Source organism: Salmo salar, chromosome ssa01 (assembly GCF_905237065.1).
Source record: "Salmo salar chromosome ssa01, Ssal_v3.1, whole genome shotgun sequence".
Taxonomy (NCBI): Eukaryota; Metazoa; Chordata; class Actinopteri; order Salmoniformes; family Salmonidae; genus Salmo; species Salmo salar.
The window spans coordinates 12,861,989-12,887,873 of NC_059442.1; the positions used below are offsets into that span (position 1 = coordinate 12,861,989).

General features: G+C 42.9%; 1 protein-coding gene across 3 annotated transcripts in view; it reads left to right on the plus strand.

Annotated features, from left to right (window-relative positions):
* The first annotated feature begins 10,924 nt into the window (after positions 1 to 10,924).
* LOC106562166 (leucine zipper protein 1) overlaps positions 10,925 to 25,885 on the plus strand; it is a 66,609-nt gene continuing 51,648 nt past the window's right edge. Inside the window, exon 1 of one of the 3 annotated variants that reach the window (XM_014126884.2) lies at positions 10,925 to 11,158. The gene's annotated coding sequence lies outside the window, so the exon portion shown is untranslated. The remainder of the gene's footprint in view (positions 11,159 to 25,885) is intronic. The other 2 variants (XM_014126960.2, XM_014127109.2) reach the window with 2 other exon arrangements.

Below are 25,885 nucleotides of genomic sequence, written 5' to 3' on the forward strand. Positions count from 1 at the left end.
TAAATGGAAGAAGTTTGGAACCACCAAGACTCTTCCTAGAGCTGGCCGCCTGACCAAACTGAGCAATTGGGGGAGTACGGCCTTGGTCAGGGAGGTGACCAAGAACCCGATCGTCACTCTGACAGAGCTCCAGAGTTACTCTGTGGAGATGGGAGAAACTTCCAGAAGGACAACCATCTCTGAACCTCTCCACCAATCAGGCCTTTATGGTAGAGTGACCAAATGGAAGCCACTCCTCATTATATGGTTTGCCAAAAGGCACCTAAAGGACTCAGACCATGAGGAACATTCTCTGGCCTGATGAATGTTCTGGTCTGATGAAACCAAGATTGAACTCTTTGGCCTGAATACCAAGTGTCACGTCTGGAAGAAACCTGGCACCATCCCTACGGTGATGCATGGGGGTGGCAGCATCATGCTGTGGGGATGTTTTTCAGCAGGGAAAGATGAATGGAACAAAGTACAGAGAGATCCTTGATGAAAACCTGTTCCAGAGCGCTCAGGACCTCAGACTGACGCAAAGGTTCACCTTCCAACAGGACAACGACCCTAAGCACACAGCCAAGACAACGCAGGAGTGACTTCAGGACAAGTCTCTGAATGTCCTTGAGCGGCCCAGCCAGAGCCTGGACTTGAACCAGATCGAACATCTCTGGAGAGACCTGAAAATAGCTGTGCAGCGAAGCTCCCCATCCAACCTGACAGAGCTTGAGAGGATCTGCAGAGAAGAATGGGAGAAACTCCCTAAATACAGGTGTGCCAAGCTTGTAGCGTCATACCCAAGAAGACTTGAGGCTGTAATCGCTGCCAAAGGTGCTTCAACAAAGTACTGAGTAAAGGGTCTGAGTACTCATGCAAATGTGATATTTCTTTTTTTTTTATACATTTGCACAAGTGTATTAAAAGCTATTTTTTCTCTGTCATTATGTTGTATTGTGTGTAGAGTTTAAATCCATTTTAGAATAAGGCTGTAAAGTAACAAAATGTGGAAAATGTCAAGGGGTCTGAATACTTTCCGAATGCACTGTATAACTTAACGTAATTTTTTATCAGTTGACTTTTTGATACATAGAGATATATCACATTTTACAGCCTCATTTTAAGACATTATAAAGGCTAATTCAGGCTTATAACAAGTTATAAAGCATTATACCGGCAGACTTTCAGTATTGTTACCAAGGTTTTTTTGTCTTCTACCTCTCTCCAGTCTTACTTTCACTCCCCCTCAGTCTCCCTCTCTCTCTCTCTTTTTTCTCAGTAATTTTCTTTCTCTCTATTACTGTTCTGCTTTTCTTTCTCTCCACCTCTTCTCTCGTTTCTACTGGGCTGTCGTCCTCCCTCCTTTAGCCCTCTCTGACTGTGGAGGACACCAGTCCCTACGGATTTTGATGGATATATGCCCTATCTGATGATTTTCTAAGTGCATCCTCTTTCCCTCTACACTCACATGCACATAAACACACATATGCACACACACAGTCTTATACTCATATACCATAGACACACACTCATGAGCGAGCATACACACACACACACACAAAAAAATGTATGAGGATTCTTTCCTGCAATGGGTGTCTGGGTATGCCTGGTGTTTCTCATCCAACAGTTTATAAGACTTAAAATGGGATTTAATTTCTCTTTGATAATTTTTCATTCAAGGCCTTTAAACCTATTTGGTGTCTTCAGCATACACAGCTAGTCAGCTAAAGTATGAATATTGCATTCACCTCCCCTTGTGTTAAACAATATGATCACTCGCAGCAATTTATACAATCTACCGAGAGCATCTCATTTATACGGGGTTGAATGCAGCTTGGATTCTCTGAGATTCTATCAAGATGTTAATTACACAATAGTATAGTCACCGCAGCCTCGTACAAGATCATGGATACGTGGGGACTGTGGATATGACATTTTTTTCCACCCACTCTGTTTCACAGATCATAATGATGTCAAACCACTGGTTTTTAATTACACTAAGCTAGAATGAAAGACTTCGTTTTTTTCCTGTTCAGGTGAACAACGATTTGAAGGAGAAAATAAATAGTGCTCTTCCCTACTCTGCTTTGACCTCTGTTTGAAGCCCTGTTTGAAACCCATGTTTGAAGCCCTTACATGAAAATGACTCAAGAAATAAAAACTCCTGATACACAATTTTTGATATACATCATGTCTAGTCTACATATCCAACTGATAATTCCTGTTGGCTGAAAAGTAGGATGTACTGCTGAAATAAGTCAATATTAAATGCATTCCACAGATAAAATACTTTATCTACTTTATTTCCTGGTTAAGTTACAGTCACAACAACTGGACCTTAATTAGAACAAGGTGTAGCCATCTGGTGCTTTTGGTTAATAAATACCCAATCAAATGCTTGTGGTGGTCAATACTTGAGCCAAGACTATGGGCAGCGGGAGGAGTCAAATAACACTTTGTGGTCAGGTACATTGTGATTGGCCCTATTGTCACATGATTACAGTGAGACACAGATGTACTTTGGCCTCTGCTGTGTGATGACAGTTGTTTATATAAGTCTAATGGAGATGACAGTGTTGGGGAAGTTACTCTGAAAATATAGTTTACCAAGCTACCAACTACCTCACACTGGGAGAAGTTAAGCTACACAAATCAAGTTAAATCAAGCTTTATTTATACATCAAATTTCAGACATGGAATGCAACGCAATGTGCTTTACAGGAAGAAAAAAAATAAAAAAAATATTTACTACACAAAACATAAGATAAAAAAAAAAGAATTACACTGAAGCTACCATTAAGAAGCGTATAGTTTACTTAACTAAAGTTACTTTGAAAAAGTAGTTCACTACATCCAAGCTACTGTGTGATAAATGATCATATCTACATATGAAATGTCATAGACTACAAATTGCAAGAACAGATCCCTCTGGTGTCATATGTTAACATAATGTGCGTCAATCTAACTAACAGTTTTAAAAATCCCACCAAAACCTGTCAGTTTAAGCTAAAGTTATCTTTTTTTTTCTTTGCATGGTCTGCGTCTCAATCCACCTATGGTGGCCTTTCTGCATCTGTGGTCGGAGGTGGCCGAACTACAGCATTGTTTGTGAGACCATGAGACATCCCGAAAATCGGTCTTCTCATGAAAACATCTGTATCGTCCACTCTATGGAAAGGGGAGATTCTCACAAACACAATTTTTATTTATTTCTACCTTTATTTAACTTCTCTGGGCTAGGTGGGACGTGACCGTCCCACTCTATTCAACAGCCAGTGGAACAGCGTGGCACGATGTAACGGCTGTCTGAGGAAGAAGTGGACCAAAATGCGGCGGAGTTAGGGTTCGTCATATTTAATTAAACGAACACTATGCAATTTACAAAACAACAAAACTGACAGCCAACACAGTCCTGTCAGGTGCAACCACAATGACAAGAACAATTACCCACGAAACACAAAGGAAACGTAGGCAACTTATGTGTGACTCCCAATCAACCACAACCCTCTACAGCTATGCCTGATTGGAAGTCACACGGCCAAAATCAATGAAACAATAAAAAACACACACTCCCTTCTGCCACGTCCTGACCCAACTACACCCTCTACTGGTCAGGACGTGACAGTACCCCCCCCTCAAGGTGCAGATCCCGGGATGCACCTAAAAAAAGAACACACAAGAAAATCCCCATTACCCCAACAAAAAATAACCCCTAAACAATAAGGGAGGGAAGGGAGGGAAGGGAGGGTGGCTGCCGTCACCGACGGCACTGTGCTACACCCTCCCTCCCCAACCCACCTATCCTGGAGGTGGCTCAGGTGCAGGACGTGGACCTCGCTCCACCTTCGGCGTCGCCCACTTTGGTGGCGCCGATAGCTGCGCCGGGCAGACGGGCCACTCGGGCTGACCCTGGCAGACAGACCACTCGGGCTGGGCCAGAGGACTGGAGGGCCCCTCGGGCTGGGCCGGAGGACAGGAGGGCCCCTCGGGCTGGGCCGGAGGACAGGAGGGTCCCTCTGGCTGGGCTGGAGGACAGGAGGGCCCCTCGGGCTGGGCCGGAGGACAGGAGGGGCAGTCGGGCTGGGCCGGAGGACAGGAGGGGCAGTCTGGCCACTCTGGCAGCTCCGGGCAGTCTGGCCACTCTGGCAGCTCCGGGCAGTCTGGCCACTCTGGCAGCTCCGGGCAGTCTGGCCACTCTGGCAGCTCCGGGCAGTCTGGCCACTCTGGCAGCTCCGGGCAGTCTGGCCACTCTGGCAGCTCCGGGCAGTCTGGCCACTCTGGCAGCTCTGGGCAGTCTGGCCACTCTGGCAGCTTCGGGCAGTCTGGCCACTCTGGCAGTTCCGGGCAGTCTGGCCACTCTGGCAGCTCCGGCTCAGGATTCACCAGGCTGGGGAGACATAACGGAGGCCTGGCTCTGGGCGCAGGCCCTGGACTGACCAGTCTGGGAAGACCCGCTGGAGGCCTGGTTTGAGGTGGCACAGGAGGGACCAGGGTGGAGAGACCCACTGGAGGACTGGTCCGTGGAGGAGACACGGGCTTGACCAGGATAGGGAGACCCACTGGAGGACTGGTCCGTGGAGGAGGCATGGGCTTGACCAGGATAGGGAGACCCACTCGAGGACTGGTCCGTGGAGGAGACACGGGCTTGACCAGGATAGGGAGACCCATTGGAGGAGTGGTCCGTGGAGGAGACACGGGCTTGACCAGGATAGGGAGACCCACTGGAGGACTGGTCCGTGGAGGAGGCACGGGCTTGACCAGGATGGGAAGACATGCAGGAGGCCTGGTTCTGGGCGTAGGCACAGGATGCCGTACTTTATGCACCACACTAGCAGCTCTCTCATCTCTCTCTCTCCTAATTTCCCCATTAACCCCGTCACAGTCTCTGCCTCATATCCCTCGCTCACCTCCAATGTCATCCCTACTGGCTCTGGTTCCGACCTCAGCTCCACCGACTGTCCCGTGTGCCCCCCCCAAAAAAATTATTGGGGCTGCCTCTCGCGCTCGTTGCGCTCTCTCTCCTCGTAATAGCGCCTCTCCGCTCTCGCCGCTTCAATCTCCCACTGCGGGAGGCGATAATCCCCAGCCTGAGTCCATGGTCCCTCTCCGTCCAGGATCTGTTCCCAAGTCCATTGGTCCATCACGCTGTACTCCTGCTGCTCCTTCCTCTTCCGCCGCTTGGTCCTGGTTTGGTGGGTAATTCTGTAACGGCTGTCTGAGGAAGAAGTGGACCAAAATGCGGCGGAGTTAGGGTTCGTCATATTTAATTCAACAAACACTATACAATTTACAAAACAACAAAACTGACAGCCAACACAGTCCTGTCAGGTGCAACCACAATGACAAGAACAATTACCCACGAAACACAAAGAAAACGTAGGCAACTTATGTGTGACTCCCAATCAACCACAACTCTCTACAGCTGTGCCTGATTGGAAGTCACACGGCCAAAATCAATGAAACAATAACAAACACACACTCCCTTCTGCCACGTCCTGACCCAACTACACCCTCTACTGGTCAGGACGTGACACACGAAATACAAAAACCTCAAAAATGCAATAATTTCAATTTTTCAAACATACGACTATTTTACACCATTTTAAAGATAAGACTCTCGTTAATCTAACCACATTGTCCGATTTCAAAAAGGCTTTACAGCGAAAGCAAAACATTAGATTATGTTAGGAGAGTACATAGACCAAAATAATCACACAGCCATTTTCCAAGCAAGCATATATGTCACAAAAACCCAAAACACAGCTAAATGAAGCACTAACCTTTGATGATCTTCATCAGATGACACACCTAGGACATTATGTTATACAATACATGTATGTTTTGTTCAATCAAGTTCATATTTATATCCAAAAACAGCTTTTTACATTGGCGTGTGATGTTCAGAACGTGTATTCCCACCAAAAACTTTCGGTGAATTTACAAAATTACTCATCATAAATGTTGACAAAATACATAACAATTATTTTAAGAATTATAGATACAGAACTCCTTTATGCAATCGCTATGTCAGATTTTAAAATAGCTTTTCGGCGAAAGCACATTTTTCGATATTCTGAGTACATAGCTCAGCCATCACGGCTAGCTATTTTGACACCCGCCAAGTTCGGGGCAAACTAAACTCAGAATTAGTATGAGAAATATTGTATTATCTTTGCTGATCTTCGTCAGAATGCACTCCCAGGACTGCTACTTCCACAAGAAATGTTGTTTTTGTTCCAAATAATCCATAGTTATGTCCAAATACCTCCGTTTTGTTCGTGCGTTCAGGTCACTATCCAAAGGGTAATGAGCGAGCGCATTTTGAGACAAAAAAGTCAAAATGTTCCATTACCGTACTTAGAAGCATGTCAAACGCTGTTTAAAATCAATTTTTATGGTATTTTTCTCGTAAAATAGCAATATTATTCCAACCGGACAATAGTGTATTCATTCAAAGAGGAAAAGAAAAAACAGCGTGCACGCGGGAACACGCATATCCAATCTCTTTGTCCCCAGGCAGACCACTGAGAAACTCAGCTACTATACTCTGCCCAGAGACAGGAGACGGCTCAATCCGCTTTCTGAAGGCTTTAGACTGCCAATGGAAGCCTTAGAAAGTGCTACGTAACCCCACAGATACTGTAGTTTCGATAGAGAATCAAAAGAAGAACTACAAATTCTCAGACAGGCCACTTCCTGCTTGGAATTTTCTCAGGTTTTTGCCTGCCATATGAGTTCTGTTATACTCACAGACACCATTCAAACAGTTTTAGAAACTTCAGAGTGTTTTCTATCCAAATCTACTGATAATATGCATATTCTCGTTTCTGGGCAAGGTTAGTAACCAGTTTAAATCGGGTAAGTTTTTTATCCGGCCGTGAAAATACTGCCCCCTATCCTAAACAGGTTTTAACTAGGCAAGTCAGTTAAGAACAAATTCTTATTTACAATGACGGCCTAGGAACATTGGGTTAACTGCCTTGTTCAGGAGCAGAACGACAGATTTTTACCTAGTCAGCTCGGGGATTCAATCTAGCAACCTTTCGGTTACTGGCCCAACACTCTAACCACCGCCCCACAATGGTATTCTATGTTTTTGCTCTACAACCCCCACAAGTGTTACGCCCTCCTCTGAAGGTAACCAATAACGGTTTTAAAAATAGAATGAAGGTCTGGAGGTGGTTTTGTGACTAAATATGTCAAAAAAATAAGATATATTTCTTGAGCTTTCTTTTATATATACATATTATATATATATATATATATATATATATATATATATATATATATATATATATATATATATTGAATGTGGTATTGCAACAAGAACATATATATATATATATATATATATATATATATATACATACATACATACATACACACACACATACACACACACATACATACATACATACATACATACATACATACATACATACATATATATATATATATATATATATACATACATATATATACATACATACATATATATATATATATACATATATATATATACATATATATATACATATATATACATATATATGTATATATATGTATATATGTATATATGTATATATATATATATGTATATATATATGACCAAAACTACTCTTTCCCATAGGCTTGCACTATTTATAATATGACAGCATCCACTTTGAGAAGCAACTTCTTGCTGAAGCCCTCCTTCCATTGTTAATTAATGTTGAAGTTCTCAAGCATGAAATGTGCCCTGCAGATTGATGAGTAGATACCCCATTTGCCCGCCTCATTCACACAAATGTATCCCACTTTCTTTTTTTTTTTTTACATTTTATTGTGTGATGCTGACCGAGGGGCGTTGTGGGATTGTTTCTGAAGTTAGAGCTGATTTGAAGAAAACCTCAAACCCAACTTTTACAACAACATCATAATGTTTGTAATTTGGGAATGTTTTCTTGTGGTGCTCTAAGTTACTATTATATACGTTTCTGGCATTGAGAAATGGTGCTACAAAACTTTTTTAAATCTTCTTCTCATGGACTAAAATTAAGATTCCCCCCAAAATGTGGTCTTTGGACTCATCAAAATAGTCCCTTAAGAGTTTAAAAAAATAATGTTGATGCATTCAAAAATGGCCACACTATACCAGTAGATGTTTATTAGCACATACGCTAATATGCTAAAAATACTTGAACAATCTTCTTCTCATGAACCATAGGCGCAAATGACACCAACTTTGGAATGTAGGCCCATGGTACATGTCTTAGATTAGTTTGGGATTGGTCAAAAGATGGCAGAGTTATTGACAAATCAGAAAATCTGATTTTATATGTTCTTTTAAACCTCTGTAAATCCACTCAACAGTGGCCTATCAACTTGAAACTTGTGATCGCTTTCATGGACTTCCCGAAGATAAACCACACTGAATGTGGTATTGCAATCTCATAAAAAAAAGGAAACTATATGCATTCTTTGCATGTGTAACGCTAATGCTGAAAATCATCTTCTCCTCATGAACCATACGTCAGATTCACTCCAAATCTTGTATTTAGACTCATGACTGCACATAGAGGAAGGGAGTGCTAACTTATCTGTCACCCTGTGAACCCCGTTCTTTTCTTTTCGCTAAAAAAGTAGTGTGTAGTTAGCTACACAGCTACATGGCTAAAAAGTAATAAACTACTGAAAACACTACAAAGATAAACATTTAGTTCAGCTACCACCAAGCTACTGCAAAATGTAGTTAAATTACTAGTTGAACTACATGTAGTTCCATACTCTCCATGGTCCTCTTTTGGGTCCAGATTGCTTAGCACTGTAAATAAATATATAGATACAGTACCAGTCAAACGTTTGAACATACCTACTCATTCAAGGGTTTTTCTTTATTTTTACTATTTTCTACATTGTAAAATAAGAGTGAATACATCAAAACTATGAAATAACACATATGGAATCATGTAGTAACCAAAAAAAGTGTTAAAGAAATCAAAATATATTTTAGATTCTTCAAAGTAGCCATCCTTTGCCTTGATGACAAATTTGCACACTCTTGGCATTCTCTCAACCAGCTTCACCTGGAATGCTTTTCCAACAGTTTGAAGGAGTTCCCACATATGCTGTGCACCTGTTGGCTGCTTTTCCTTCACTCTGCAGTCCAACTCATCCCAAACCATCTCATTTGGGTTAAGGCCGGGTGATTGTGGAGGCCAGGTCATCTGATGCAGCACCATCACACTCCTTCTTGGTCAAATAGCCCTTACACAGCCTGGAGGTGTGTTTTGGGTCATTGTCCTGTTGAAAAACAAATTATAGTCCCACTAAGCGCAAACTAGATGGGATGGCGTATCGCTGCAGAGTGCTGTGGTAGCCATGCTGGTTAAGTGTGCCTTGAATTCTAAATATATCACAGACAGTGTCACAGGCAAAACACCCCCAAACCATCACACCTCCTCCTCCATGCTTCATGGTGGGAACCACACATGCGGAGATCATCCGTTCACCTATTCTACATCTCACAAAGACACGACGGTTGGAAAATCTCAAAGTTGGACTCATCAGACCAAAGGACAGATTTCCATCGGTCTAATGTCCATTGCTTGTGTTTCTTGGCCCAAGCAAGTCTCTTCTTATTATTGATGTCCTTTAGTAGTGGTTTCTTTACAGCAATTCGACCATGAAGACCATGAACTTATCCTCTGCAGCAGAGGTAACTCTGGGTCTTTCTTTCTTGTGGCGGTCCTCATGAGAGCCAGTTTCATCATAGCGCTTGATGGTTTTTGCAACTGCAAAAAGTTATTGAAATTCTCTGCATTAACTGACCTTCATGTCTTAAAGTAATGATGGACTGTCGTTTCTCTTTGCTTATTTGAGCTGTTCTTGCCATAATATGGACTTGGTCTTTTACCAAATAGGGCTATCTTCTGTGTACCACCCCTACCTTGTCACAACACAACTGATTGGGTCAAACACATTAAAAAGGAAAGAAATTCCACAAATTAACTTTAACAAGGCACACCTGTTAATTGAAATGCATTCCAGGTGACTACCTCATGAAGCTGGTTGAGAGAATGCCAAGCTTGTGCAAAGCTGTCATCAAAGCAAAAGGTGGCTATTTTGAAGATAGATTTGTTTAACACTTTTTTGGGTACTACATGATTCCATATGTGTTATTTCATAGTTGTGTCTTCACTATTATTCTACAATGTAGAAAATAGTAAAAATAAAGAAAATCCTTAAATGAGTAGGTGTGTCCAAACTTTTGACTGGTACTGTATATATATATATATATATATATATATATATATATATATGTGTGTGTGTTTTATTGTCACATATACCAAATATGTGCAGTGAAATGTGTTGTTTTACAGGGTCAGCCATATTATTACGGTGCCCCTGGAGCAAATTAGGAGTAAGTGCCTTGCTCAAGGGCACATCGACAGGTATTCAAACCAGTGACCTTCCGGTTACTGGCCTGACAGACTAACCGCTAGGCTACATGCTGCCCTGTACTGCAACAACTTGCTGTGAGATATTAGCCAGTACAGGGGGAGTTATTACATAGGGACCTAAGGGACCCTATTTATGGAAACAGCCTAATCCTCTTCCCAAAAACCAGATACAAATATTTGTATCCTTTCATAAAATAAATTGTTTTATTATATGATATACCATATTGTCCATTGACAGGCCAAATTCAGTCAAGTTTTTTCTGCAAAGTTTTCTGAAACGGCTGACTTCCTTAGGTTACATTCTCTTTACTGCTCTGACATTCTTTTTTTAGGTCATTGCAATGTGCGGAAACCTACGCTCTAATATTCCGAGGCTCATGTCATTTTCTCTCTGAATTCGACATGTTTCGTTCTACGTCCATGAGAGGCGGGACTCTACAGCAGGGTAGGGCGTTCTTGCTGCGGTCAGACCCAGACTCGTCACACAAGGGGTGGGTCATCCGGCGCAAAGGAAAACCCACCTTTTTCATTGTTAGGGACAAGGTGGAATGTGTTGGTTTGATCCTACAGCTCAGGCGGGGAATAGAGGGAAGAAACAACGAACGCAGTTAAGTAGGAAAAAAAGCTTTCTCCCGCTGGTGTACCAGAAATAACTTGTGTCTTTGGTTCAAACCTAGTCATCTTATCGGCACTAACCGAATGAATTTGGGGACTATCGCAGATTCTCTCATCGCAAGGTAGGTGAACTAGCTATTGTTTTGATCAATGTAAAACTACACATATTACTATATGGAAACATTTAACTGTGCTAGGATGCTGTAACTTCCTGAGTTCGACACGGGAAGACTCCGAACTGCGGCAAGTTTTGACCCCTCCTCCCCCTGCTCTTCTGCTGGCGCAGCCAAAAGGAAGCCTCCACGAAACACCAGACTGCGGTTAAAAACCTGGGCCACGTTCAGTAGGAAAACGGGGTGGAATGTTGCAGAAATAAAATATAACGACGAATAGAACTGACGTGATTCCATATTCATCAAGTCAAACATGTTTGTCCAGTGGTACATATTTCCATAGCCAGGTATTTGCATATTACTGTCTGAACTTTCTACAACGTTGTGTCCTGCTGAGCGGCCAGGTGGCTAAATTGTGTAACAGTTTGAATTTTTCCTCGTTCGTAGCTAGCTAGTTGACCGTTTCAAAATATTACGAATAGCTAGGCTACTTTTGCGTTCAGTGGCGACGTAACGTTACCGCTATCTGGACGGTATGTTGGGGGTTTCTGAACTGGACATTTTATGTTTTCCTCGAGAACAATGTATCCCGATAGAACGATTTCTTGAAATGAATTCGCAACACTATTAACCACCCACCTTAACACAAATCGAAAAAGTCCACTTTTTTTCTTAGTCAACTACACAGTCCACTGTCACCTTAAATATTTAGTAGCCTAAAGTAGGCCGCTTTTTTTACAGGTCAACTGTCAAGGTAAATAACGATTGCAAGATGGCAGTAAAAACCCTTTCTATATTGATACTTGACAGATAATCTTTTAGCTGGCTCCCAGGTAGTCTGTGTTGACACAGCCATGGGTAAGGTCCTTCAACTTGATCTCTATGGATAAATCATCAAATGCATTTAGGTCAATGCTGAAATTGTGAATACAGCAGGGAATGAACAGCCTGATACAATTGGAGATTGCAAAAATAATGCCAACAATCAAGGCAAAGATCCACTTGACATGGGAAGGGAGTTTCCCCAAAGATAGCTAGTTTTAATTTCACTGCACCAATATGGAAATTGGGCAGTGTTACAGAAATCTGCAGGTCTCATCAAAGTGAACACCTAATGGCTGAGAATCCTTTTAACACAGTACATTTGGATAGTCAAGCTTGATTTGCCCTCCTGTTGCCTCATGTTGGTGCGTGGAAGCAGGTCAGGTAGTGCTAGGTATCTACAGCCAAGCCAGTAGGGGCTGGAAATTACAGTGAGCTTTGTTTGGTCAATAGCAACATGATGTCGCAGAGTATTTGCATAAAGTCCAGCTTTCCCCAATTTTGGTCCCACTCTTTTCACATTCCGTCGCCCAATGGTCTCCCGCCCACTTTGCTTCAGTTGTTGGCTCCGTTGTTTCATTGCCCCAACGTTCTAGGTGGATTTCCGGTGAAACAGCTGAGATCCACAAATCATGTTGGGGGTGACGAAACAACCATTGGGCGTGAGCATGGGCGAGAGAAGTGAACAGGGAGGGACCAAAACTGGGGAAAGCTGAACTTTATGCAAATACTCTGACTTTGCTTTGCTATTGACCAATCGGAGCTCACTGTAGTTTTCAACCCATACTGGATTGGCTATTGATACCTAGCACTACCTAACATGCTTGCTAGCACCAACATGATAGCAACACAAGTGTGGCTATCCGAATTCACACATTAAAAGGATCTCGGCTATAAGGTGTGTGTGTGTAATGGCAGGGGTGTTTGACTCAGTACCTGTGAAGGTTTGTTCTGTATGTGTACATAGCCCAGTGTCAAAGCAATGAAATGCTGAGCTGAGTCTGAACATCACATTTTATTGGTCACATGCTTGGTAAACAACAGGTGTAGACTAACAGGGAAATGCTTACTTACGGGCCCTTCCCGACAATCCAGAGAGAGAAATAGAAAGATAATAACCGCCTGGTATAGAGGTCCTGGATGGCAGGTAGCTCGTCCCCAGTGACATACTGGGCCAAAGGCACTACCTTCTGTAGCGCCTTGCTGTCGGATGCCAAGCAGTTGCGATACCAAGCGGTGATCCAGCCAGTCAAGATGCTCTCAATGGTGCAGCTGTAGAACTTTTGGGGGGGGTCTGAGGGCCCATGCCAAATCTTTTCAGCCTCCTGAAGAGGCATTGTCGTGCCTTCTTCATGACTGTGTTGATGTGTGTGTGGGTGAACAGGAGCAGTAGTAGTAGTAGCAGCAGCAGTGTGGAGTAGTAATCTGGCAGGTTGGGCCCGTGGGATATAAATGGAGCTAGGGAGAAAGATAGAGGGGACCTGTTTCAGACATGAAGGCAAATCACTGCTGGCTTTCCAGTAAGTCCCAGAGCCAGCTACTAACTCTGCTACTGCTTCCACCCCTTCTGATGGTGGAAACACAAGTACAAGCTAGTTGGACTGCGAGATAGGCACAGCTACATACATTGGAGACTCACTATTTGTGCATACAGGGGAATAACCTATCCATTTCTGCCTTAGTAGGATTCAGAAGTACATGGTCATTAATATTGTCGATAGAAGCTGCTTCCAGCCAAGGAAAAGGCCATTTTACGCCTTTGTGCCAAACCATTGAGAGGTTACAATGCCAAACAAAGCAAGCTTCACACTTGGATTGCAATCCCTTCATATCCTGTCTGTGTGGACGTGTTGGCCATGTGGAAGTGTTGGCCATGTGGAAGTGTTGGCCATGTGGAAGTGTTGGCCATGTGGACGGGTTGGCCATGTGGACGGGTACTTCATGCCAGGCTTCTGTAGCAAACTTTACTTTCAACTTTGGCTGGTCACTTGGTAGGTCTCTGGTGTTTTTCCTTTGGGGTTATGTCACACTTTCACTTTACTGCTTGATAGTATACATTATGTTGTCTGAAGACTATTTTCAGAGAATTGGAAGCCTTCACGGGTCAACATTTTTTTTTATTATATGGAGACCCGTTCCGAACGGACCTGACAACTTGCCCCGTTCCTTATAGACCTGGTCAGATCCAGACCCGATCCGAGTGTGGGGAAACAGTAGAAAAGCACCATTTTAAAGATGCGTTATTAATTTGTGGTGCTGACTTGACTGCCGGTTATTGGAGGGAAACGATTTCCTCAACATCAATGCCATAGTAAAACGCTGTTTTTGGATATAAATATGAACTTGATAGAACTAAAAATGCATGCATTGTCTAACATAATGTCCTAGGAGTGTCATCTGATGGAGATTGTAAAAGGTTAGTGCATCATTTTAGCTGGTTTTATGGTTTTGGTGACCCTGTCTTTGAATTGACAAAACATTACACACAACTCTTGTAAATGTACTGTCCTAACATACTCTAAATTTATGCTTTCGCCGTAAAACCTTTTTGAAATCGTAAAACGTGGTTAGATTAAGGAGATGTTTATCTTTCAAAGGGTGTAAAATAGTTGTATGTTTGAAAAATTTGAATTTTGACATTTATTTGGATTCAAATTTGCCGCTCTTGAAATGCACCTGCTGTTGATGGAGTGCACCACCTAGCCCATAGAGGTTAACCGGAGCTGAAAAAGTGCCAGGGAGAGGAGGTAAAGGTGACGCTCTAGCATGGGCCGTGCTTTGTGTGTAGGCTACTGTGAGCGAGTGACATGAGAACAGAAAGCAGGGAGGAAGAGACCGCAATCAACCAAGCCGACTCGTGCTATAGCAGACTAATATCTGCCATAGCTAGGTTATTTATCATTCAATATGATTACTAGTACCCGTCTTGACTGCATCAAACCGGGAGAAGCTAGCTAGCTAGGCTGAGGTTGCATGCTCTTTCTGGTCTTACACAGTTAGAAACAACTCCGTTCAGAATATAATGTAACAGTCTACTTGTTGGCTCTTGGTTGTTGTACCCTATCTTTCTCGTTTAACTTTTAATTCTGTCTTCCATTGATTAGATATCTCCTAACTTTTGCCCCACACGGAGACTCTTTTACTGTAGCCTATTGCCGCTTTGATGACTTATGATTGGCCAACAACAAGCTACATGTGCCCCTCTCGTAAAAATGTCTCTCTATCGCTCTCCCCCGCAGCAGTCATGTTTGGATCTACAGTATATAGGTCCTTCCAGACAAGTCAGTTAAAATTACACATACCCGTGACAATCATATGAGATCCGACCCGCTCGGTCCCGAATCGGATCTCAGGTATCTGGGTACAGGTGGATCTGTGAAGACCTGTAATTGGAATCGTGTAGACAATGTAGGGTGCCTGTGAACTTAGCCATTCCAAATGGACTTTTTATGATCAAGAGTGAAAGCAAGCAAAGGCGCAGAGTTTGTTCAGTCACCAAAGTAATAATTCCCACCACCTCCCTCTTGTTTTACGACCTGAGTTTACACATGATTAATTTTCCACTCGAAGGAAGCATGCAATGAAATGGCATCTGCTGCCTTTGGCTGAAACCAAAGCGTAATCATTATGGGTGTCCAATAAGTGTAAAATCAGAGTTACTATGTGGACCTGAGGATTACAGAGTGGCTAAATGACTAGTCTGCAGATTAAATGGAAAATATTAGTTTAAAAACCATCGGGCAGGTCAAGTGTTGAGGTGTTGGTGTATTTCATAGAACTGTAATGGCCTATAGCCCTAGATTTTATGTCTAAAAATGGTATTTTAGTGAAAATACTTTCACTCTTCCGGGATAGTGACGTCAACGATGTAGAGAATGATGTTCCAGGTTTCTTTAATAAGGACCTCGTTGAAATAGTGCAGATGAGTCCTATTGCGTTTAGTGAGGCACACAGCACACATTTATTGTGATAATTAAATAATGGCCTGAGTGTCCGGGACAGTGACTCGTGTTGATGCTACGCAGGCCAGATGGACACTGCTGCCTGAGCTCCGGCAAAGGGTATGTACTATAGGAGAGTTCTAAATGCTTCTATGGAGTTTGCTAACACTAGCTTTGCCTTTTTGAGGTGTGTTTATTGGTGTTTTTTCCCAATGCTGCCTTTGTTTAAGACCCTGCAAAGTGTTAGTGGTCCTCAACCCTTTTACCCCAGCCGCGCTTTTATCAGTAGTGGGTGGGTGACGGTCTTGTCTCTGTGATTTCAGCTGGAGTTCAAACCAATTGTGCGCTGTCTGTACTTTTCTTGCAGCACCACTGATCTGATATCAGTAAAGCGTTCACAGTTCACACTGTTCATGCTGTTCACTCACTCATTAACTTCTATGGGCTAGGTGGGGCGCTAGCGTCCCACCTGCGGGACACAGCCAGTGAAATATCAGGGCGGCAAATTCAAAAACAACAACAATGTCATAATTCAACTTTCTCAAACATAAACCTTTTTAAAGATACACTTCTCCTTGATGTAACCACATTGTCCGATTTCCAAAAAGGCTTTACAGCGAAAGTAAAACATTAGATTATGTTAGGGGAGTACATAAACACAAATAATCACACAGCCATTTTCCAAGCAAGCATATATGTCACATAAACCAAAACCACAGCTAAATGCAGCACTAACCTTTGATGATCTTCATCAGATGACACTCCTAGGACATTGTTATACAATACATGCATGTTTTGTTCAATCAAGTTCATATTTAAATCAAAAACCAGCCTTTTACATTAGCATATGATGTTCAGAACTAGCATACCCACCGAAAACTTCCGGTGAATTTACTAAATTACTCATGATAAACGTTCACAAAATACATAACAATTATTTTAAGAATTATAGATACAGAACTCCTTTATGCAATCGCGGTGTCAGATTTTAAAATAGCTTTTCGGCGAAAGCACATTTTGCAATATTCTGAGTACATAGCTCGGCCATCACGGCTAGCTATTTTGACACCCACCAAGTTTGGGACAACCTAAACTCAGAATTACTACTAGAAAAATTGGATTACCTTTGCTGTCCTTCGTCAGAATGCACTCCCAGGACTTCTACTTCAACAACAAATGTTGTTTTGGTTCCAAATAATCCATAGTTATATTCAAATAGCTCTGTTTTGTTCGTGCGTTCAGGTCACTATCCGAAGGGTGTGTTGCGCATCTCGTGACAAATGTCAAAATATTCCATTACCGTACTTCGAAGCATGTCAAACGCTGTTTAAAATCAATTTTTATGCTATTTTTCTCGTAAAATAGCAATAATATTCCAACCGGGCAACGTTGTATTCAAAGGCTGAAAGAAAAAATGGAGTAGTCTCGTGACTGCGCATCTCCAGTGTCACTGTCCCCAGGCTGACCACCTACAAATTCTGCTGCTGTTCTTTGCCCAGAGACAGCAGACACCCCATTCCACTTTCTGGCGGCTTTAGAGAGCCAATGGAAGCCTTAGAAAATGTCACGTTACAGCACAATGCTGTATTTTCGATAGAGATGCAACAGAATGACAACAAATTGTCAGACAGGGCACTTCCTGTATGGAATCTTCTCAGGTTTTTGCCTGCCATATGAGTTCTGTTATACTCACAGACACCATTCAAACAGTTTTAGAAACTTTAGAGTGTTTTCTATCCAAATCTACTAATTAAATGCATATTCTAGTTTCTGGGCAGGAGTAGTAACCAGATTAAATCGGGTACGTTTTTTTTTTATCCGGCCGTGAAAATACTGCCCCCTATCCCAAAGAAGTTAAGTCCTCCATTTTGGGCAGCACAAGTAGGCTACAGAGGTGATTAAAACACATTGCTTCAGATTAGAGGTCGACCGATTTATCGGCAGGGCCGATTTCAAGTTTTCATAACAGTCGGTAATCGGCGTTTTTGGACGCCGATTACATTGCATTCCACGAGGAAACTGTGGCAGGCTGACCACTTGTTACGTGAGTGCAGCAAGGAGCCAAAGTAAGTTGCTAGCTAGCATTAAACTTATCTTATAAAAAACAATCAATAATCACGTAATCACTAGTTAACTACACATGGTTGATGATATTACTAGGTTAACTAGCTTGTCCTGCGTTGCATATAATCAATGCGGTGCCTGTTAATTTATCATCGACTCACAGCCTACTTCAACTTCGCCAAACAGTTGATTTAACAAAAGCGCATTCGCAAAAAAAGCAGTTGTTGAACAAATGTACCTAACCATAAACATTAATGCATTCCTTAAAATCAATACACAGAAGTAGTTAAAAGAAATTAATGTTAGCAGGCAATATTAACTAGGGAAATTGTCACTTCTCTTGCGTTCATTGCACGCTGTCAGGGTATATGCAACAGTTTGGGCCGCCTGGCTTGTTGCGAACTAATTTGCCAGAATTTTACATAATTATGACATAACATTGAAGGTTGTGCAATGTAACAGCAATATTTAGACTTAGGGTTGCCGCCTGTTCGATAAAATACGGAACGGTTCTGTATTTCACTGAAAGAATAAATGTTTTGTTTTCGAAATGATAGTTTCCGGATTTGACCATATTAATGACCAACGCCTCGTATTCCTGTGTTAATAATAATAATAATAATAATAATAATAAGTCTATGATTTGATAGAGCGGTCTGACTGTGCGGTGGTAGGCAGCAGCATGCTCGTAAGCATTCATTCAAACAGCACTTTCCTGCATTTGCTAGCAGCTCTTCGCTGTACTCCAAGCATTGCGCTGTTTATGACTTCAAGCCTATCAACTCCCGAGATTAGGCTGGCAATACTATAGTGCCTATAAGAACATTCAATAGTCAAAGGTATATGAAATACAAATGGTATAGAGAGAAATATTCCTATAATAACTACAACCTAAAACTTCTTACCGGGGAATATTGAAGACTCATCTTAAAAGGAACCACCAGCTTTCATATGTTCTCATGTTCTGAGCAAGGACCTTAAACGTTAGCTTTTTTTAAACCTTAGCTTTTTTACATTCCTCGGCCACAGTTCTTTTGTGTGTCCCTTGAATCTTCTGGACAGGCCAGTATTTCTCAGCGTTGGCTCCCAATGATTCTTATCTACGGCTTCTCGACGAGTCCCTCGGCTGTTCTCACACTGAGTCCTCCCTCCTCTCCGGCCCGCTGTTCTCACATGAGTCCTCCCTCCTCTCCGGCCCGCTGTTCTCACATGAGTCCTCCCTCCTCTCCGGCCCGCTGTTCTCACATGAGTCCTCCCTCCTCTCCGGCCTAGTTCCAGGGGTTCATAGGGTCCTCTTCAGCCCAGTTCCAGGGGTATTTTTGGAAGTTAATGGGAAGAGGGATCTGAAGTGCTTAGGGATGTCTGGGTCAGGGTGGAAAGTTGTGTTGTGTGTAACATTGTGTGTGTTGTACCAGTATTGAGAACACTGGAATGCCGTGGGTTAGTGGGCTGGAAAGAGTGGGAGTGGGGTGGACACACGTTTGGAAAAGGGAGAAATATTTGGCGTTTTTCATTCCAGTTTGGTTCAAGGTGCATTCTTCATGTGGGGAAAATGACTAGTGAGGAAGGTGAACATCGGACTCTAATTCGCAGGATATCTCATCTATCCACAGCAAATTCTTATTACAGGACTGTACCTGTCTACATTACACAACCTGTTTTTGAATGATCGTCTCAGATGACTTCATGTAACACACTCACTGGTACTTTACACAGTAGGCCTATCTCTGAAGTCAAAAGTATCTCAAAATCCTTTAACATTTACCCCTGAGTATTTCAATTCCAGTCAATTCAGAAAAGTAAACCCAATTCCACATTTTCCTCATTGAAAAGCATTGGAAGAGAATTGGAGTTGGAATTTCATTGTACTTCCTGAATTGAAATGGAGTTGACTCCAACCCAGCTGTGTATTTTACAGCCGTTTTATACTCGGACCGTTGTAGTACGTTGAGTATTGTAATGGTTCTTTCAACTCCTGTACCATGGTAGTTGAGCTAGACACATTTTCCTAAGCATCTTTTTCTTCACTCTCAGGATTTAAGATAAACCTCTTATTTTCTGTTGCTTTTTCGGTCGAGACGGTCCTCTGTTTTTAGTTCTCTAGGCCTGTGGTTGGCAGATGGCCGGTTGGTCCAGCCTGGCCGCGCCAGCATACCACAAGCTACAGGAGTTCATCCCAAGGGCTCTTGTTGACGTTTGGTCTCTCACAGCGCTAGCTTGCTGCTGTTCTAGGAACTCTGAGATGAGAAGACGTTGACAGCAAATGTGTGGTTGACAGACTTTGCCAGAGGTGTCTCTCGTACTCACACTTCAAAGTGTGTGAGGGGAGGATGGATGATGATGAATAGGGAGAGACATGGGTAAAATGTGTAATTTTCTATTCTTGGCAGTTTCTTCTTAACTCGTAACTAGCCTTGCTGCTATGTTTTGTGTTTTACTTCTCAGGCAGCTGGATTCTAGTCTTAACCAGAGAGAAAGAGGGAGTGTTGGAGTGCGAAAGAGAGGGTATGGGGGAGGAACCGCAGGCTGCTTGTTAAACATGACCTCTAGAAGGATCGGGAGCTGTGATTAGTGTATTTGGTGTCAGTGAGAGGGCATCTAGGCAACAACCTGGAGCACCTAGCAACCAAACCCACCTCATTTGTTCAGAGAGTGACAGCCCTGCCTGCTGTAGCCAATTATGCCATAAGAAATATAATCTAGTCATTTTATTTCTGAGGTAAGCCAACATAAGCACCAGGCATAAGACTACTGTAACCTAACTGTCCTGGGCCAGTATCCACAAAGCATCTCAGTAGGAGTGCTTATCTAGGATCTGTCCATATAATCTTATTAATCTAATAGGTTAAACTGATCCTAGATCAGCACTCCTACTCTGAGACTGTTTGTGAATACAGGCCCTGATCTTACACTAGGAGTGTGAACATTTAAACGGTAAAATATTTTAATGAAATTGGGACGTTAAGCTTAAGAAAAAATCCCTAACTGAATTAAAAAAAAAATCCTTACATGTTTTTTTATTTTTTTATCACAGTGCAGTTATCACAAAACTACCACTAAAAGGGCCTGATCATCATAAAGGGAAAAATGTAAATTTAACAAATACCTAACGCAACAATGCTGTAACGTTAGGAGATATGGATCTTTCAAATGATTTGCCACAGATGTAAAGCACTCCACCTCATCGTAGTTTGAAAAATGGCAGAGAAAGGCAAGTTGTCAAACTACCGTTAATAAGTGACAAGTGACACGCTGTTTATCAGTGCCATGCCCAACATCCTTAACTAGCTAGCTAAAATTCCATCCTTGTGTTTATCAGTATCGCAGGCTAGCAGCAGGCAGGCTACAACAAGCTAAATCAGCTGATTTAAATCTCTAGCGACCAATATACTTGCACATAATTTGTGCAGGAGTCATGCCTGGAATTTCATGATATTGGGGGCAAGGACATTTGGTCCCAATCTGGTGAGGTGCCCAATCTGCCAGCGCGCCAAGGCCATTAACCAAAATAGCCAATTGCAAAAAAACACTAGCTATTCTGTTAAGAAAAACATGTGTATGTAAATGTACATAAATAATTAGCCTACTTTTTAGTTTTTATTGTTTTTTGTTTTATCCTCTTATGTTTTGTGTAGTAAATGTTTGAAAATAAAACCCGTTTTTTTTTTTTTTCCTGTGACGCACATTGCGCTGCAATCCATGTCTGAAATGTTCTGTATAAATAAAGCTTGATTTGACTTCAGTGTAGGTGATAGCCTGTGTGAATTGGCTACAGTCGGTCATGTCCACACCGATGCTGACAGGAGGGAGGCGCCAGAAAATGTAGCCAAACCGCACCACAACATCACCCACCTTGCAATCTAAGCGGAGGCGGTCAACATTTTGAAACTATTTAACCATAAACGCAATTGTTTAAAATCTGGATGTTTTTATTTATTTATGAGGCATGTCTTACGATGTTCTGACCATAGGATTGTTGAGGGGATTATTTTAACACTTCCTCATATGCCATTGAAACCAGTATTTCTCTCGTGTTCTTAACTTTATTTTGTTTTACAGCAGCCAAAGACACCATCCTAGTCATATTAACAACCCATGCGGTGTGCTTTGGAGAACGGTGTTTGCCCGCTAATTGCATTTTGGAACATTCCTGCTTATAGCCTTAATGCCGGTGCACATTGCTGTGCTCATAATGTGAAGAAATAGCCTAATAGTTTATCATCATTATAAGCTAAACTTTCTGATCTGTTGCATCAGCCTCATTGCTTTTAAAAGGTGTTTTGAGTTACTGTGGTTGTATTAATTTGGGATCCATCGCCCCACAACTGTCCCAGAGTCTGTTTTTGGAAGATTTATTTCTGGCACAGAACGACAAGCTGACCAATAGAATAGGTAAACTTTTGTAATATGGAGGAAAGTAGATTGACATAGGCTAGTGCTTTTGTTGTTCGTTACTCATCTTGTTGGCTGACAAAGTAAATGTGGACAGTTCATCTACCATCTCCAATATGCACCTTGGAATTCAACGTGCACTGTTGTCTTCTTCACTAGTTGCCTACTTCGAAGTTGCGATTCCTGTGAAAAGGGCACGATCACGTGACGGTCATTGGCTAATAAGAATTGCGATATCTGAGAGAGCCATGTGAGTGAGGGGTGCTTTGGAGCAGGGCGATTTGGCAGCCGGGAGTAGGGAATTATAATTATTATGTTCAGGCATGGATTTTTGTTGTTGTGGGCATTACGTCCACACTAGGGGGCATCGACGGCCATGGCAATTCGAGGCCTGGCAGAAGTAGAAATATTTTTTGGGGGTTTTTACAGATTTCTCACTGTCTGTTTTATTTCTGCCCCAGTGCCCGTGTTTCATAGAGCGAGTCAAGTCAGGGGCGCGGCAGACCATGTTTCATAGAGCGAGTCATGTACAAGACGGGGTGCGGGAGACCGTGTTTCATAGAGCGAGTCGTGTACAAGACGGGGCGCGGGAGACCGTGTTTCATAGAGCGAGTCCTGTACAAGACCGTGTTTCATAGAGCGAGTCGTGTACAAGACGGGGCGTGGGAGACCGTGTTTCATAGAGCGAGTCCTGTACAAGACGGGGCGCGGGAGACCGTGTTTCATAGAGCGAGTCCTGTACAAGACGGGGCGCGGGAGACCGTGTTTCATAGAGCGAGTCCTGTACAAGACCGTGTTTCATAGAGCGAGTCATGTACAAGACGGGGCGCGGGAGACCGTGTTTCATAGAGCGAGTCGTGTACAAGACGGGGCGCGGGAGACCGTGTTTCATAGAGCGAGTCGTGTACAAGACGGGGCGCGGGAGACTGTGTTTCATAGAGTGAGTCGTGTACAAGACGGGCCGCGGGAGACCGTGTTTCATAGAGCGAGTCGTGTACAAGACGGGGCGCGAGAGACCGTGTTTCATAGAGCGAGTCATGTACAAGACGGGGCGCGGGAGACCGTGTTTCATAGAGCGAGTCGTGTACAAGACGGGGCGCGGAAGACGGTGTTTCATAGAGCGAGTCATGTACAGTGAGGGGAAAAAAGTATTTGATCCCCTGCTGATTTTGTACGTTTGCCCACTGACAACGAAATTTTAATGGTAGGTTTATTTGAACAGTGAGTGACAGAATGACAACAAAAAATTTCAGAAAAAGCATGTCAAAAATCTTATAAATTGATTTGCATTTTTAATGAGGAGAAATAAGTATTTGACCCCCTCTCAATCAGAAAGATTTCTGGCTCCCAGGTGTCTTTTATACAGATAACGAGCTGAGATTAGGAGCGCACTCTTAAAGGGAGTGCTCCTAATCTCAGTTTGTTACCTGTGTAAAAAACACCTGTCCACAGAAGCAATCAATCAATCAGATTCCAAACTCTCCACCATGGCCACGACCAAAGAGCTCTCCAAGGATGTCAGAGACAAGATTGTAGACCTACACAAGGCTGGAATGGGCTACAAGACCATCGCCAAGCAGCTTGGTGAGAAGGTGACAACAGTTGATGCGATTATTCGCAAATGGAAGAAACGCAAAAGAACTGTCAATCTCCCTCGGCCTGGGGCTCCATGCAAGATCTCACCTCGTGGAGTTGCAATGATCATGAGAACGGTGAGGAATCAGCCCAGAACTACACGGGAGGATCTTGTCAATGATCTCAAGGCAGCTGGGACCATAGTCACCAAGAAAACAATTGGTAACACACTACGCTGTGAAGGACTGAAATCCTGTAGCACCCGCAAGGTCCCCCTGCTCAAGAAAGCACATATACATGCCCGTCTGAAGTTTGCCAGTGAACATCTGAATGATTCAGAGGACAACTGGTGAAAGTGTTGTGGTCAGATGAGACCAAAATGGAGCTCTTTGGCATCAACTCAACTCGCCGTGTTTGGAGGAGGAGGAATGCTGCCTATAACCCCAAGAACCACATCCCCCACCGTCAAACATGGAGGTGGAAACATTATGCTTTGGGGGTGTTTTTCTGCTAAGGGGACAGGACAACTTCACCGCATCAAAGGGACGATGGACGGGGTCATGTACTGTCAAATCTTGAGTGAGAACCTCCTTCCCTCAGCCAGGGCATTGAAAATGGGTCGTGAATGGGTATTCCAGCATGACAATGACCCAAAACACACGGCCAAGGCAACAAAGGAGTGGCTCAAGAAGAAGCACATTAAGGTCCTGGCGTGGCCTAGCCAGTCTCCAGACCTTAATCCCATAGAAAATCTGTGGAGGGAGCTGAAGGTTTGAGTTGCCAAACGTCAGCCTCAAAACCTTAATGACTTGGAGAAGATATGCAAAGAGGAGTGGGACAAAATCCCTCCTGAGATGTGTGCAAACCTGGTGACCAACTACAAGAAACGTCTGACCTCTGTGATTGCCAGCAAGGGTTTTGCCACCAAGTACTAAGTCATGTTTTGCAGAGGGGTCAAATACTTATTTCCCTCATTTAAAATGCAAATCATTTTATAACATTTTTGACATGGGTTTTTCTGGATTTTTTTGGTTGTTATTCTGTCTGTCACTGTTCAAATAAACCTACCATTAAAATTATAGACTGATCATTTCTTTGTCAGTGGGCAAACGTACAAAATCAGCAGGGGATCAAATACTTTTTTCCCTCACTGTACAAGACAGGGGCGCGGGAGACTGTGTTTCATAGAGCGAGTCATGTACAAGACGGGGCGCGGGAGACCATGTTTCATAGAGCGAGTCATGTACAAGACGGGCGCGGGAGACCATGTTTCATAGAGCGAGTCATGTACAAGACGGGGCGCAGGAGACCATGTTTCATAGAGCGAGTCATGTACAAGACGGGGCGCAGGAGACCATGTTTCATAGAGCGAGTCATGTACAAGACGGGGCGCAGGAGACCATGTTTCATAGAGCGAGTCATGTACAAGACGGGGCGCAGGAGACCATGTTTCGTAGAGCGAGTCATGTACAAGACGGGGCGCGGGAGACCATGTTTCATAGAGCGAGTCATGTACAAGACGGGCGCAGGAGACCATGCTGTCGAATAGATTTAGAATTTTGGAATATTGATAAACTGCAGTTGATGTCAAGTGCGCATTGTCTCAATGCAAATTTTAGCCAAAACACTTGCAAACTAGTGTGATCACTATCAAACACAACAGCAAGTGGCCACTCGATAAAGGACTTTATGGGCCAGGTGTTCAGTAATGAGATTCAGCCTATGACTGCGATAGTTAGAACTTAATTCCCCCCTTAGTGGTCATACGCAGTAGGACCATACTCTGCATTGTGAATTCACATGGAATTTTCAGATTTTTAACAGAAAACAGATTTTTTTTTAAAGGTTTTTAAACAGCACGAAAATAAATCCATTTTTCACATGCCTATCTTACAGCCACTCTCTCTCTGTTATCAGCGCGAAGGGGGAGGGAGAGACCTGC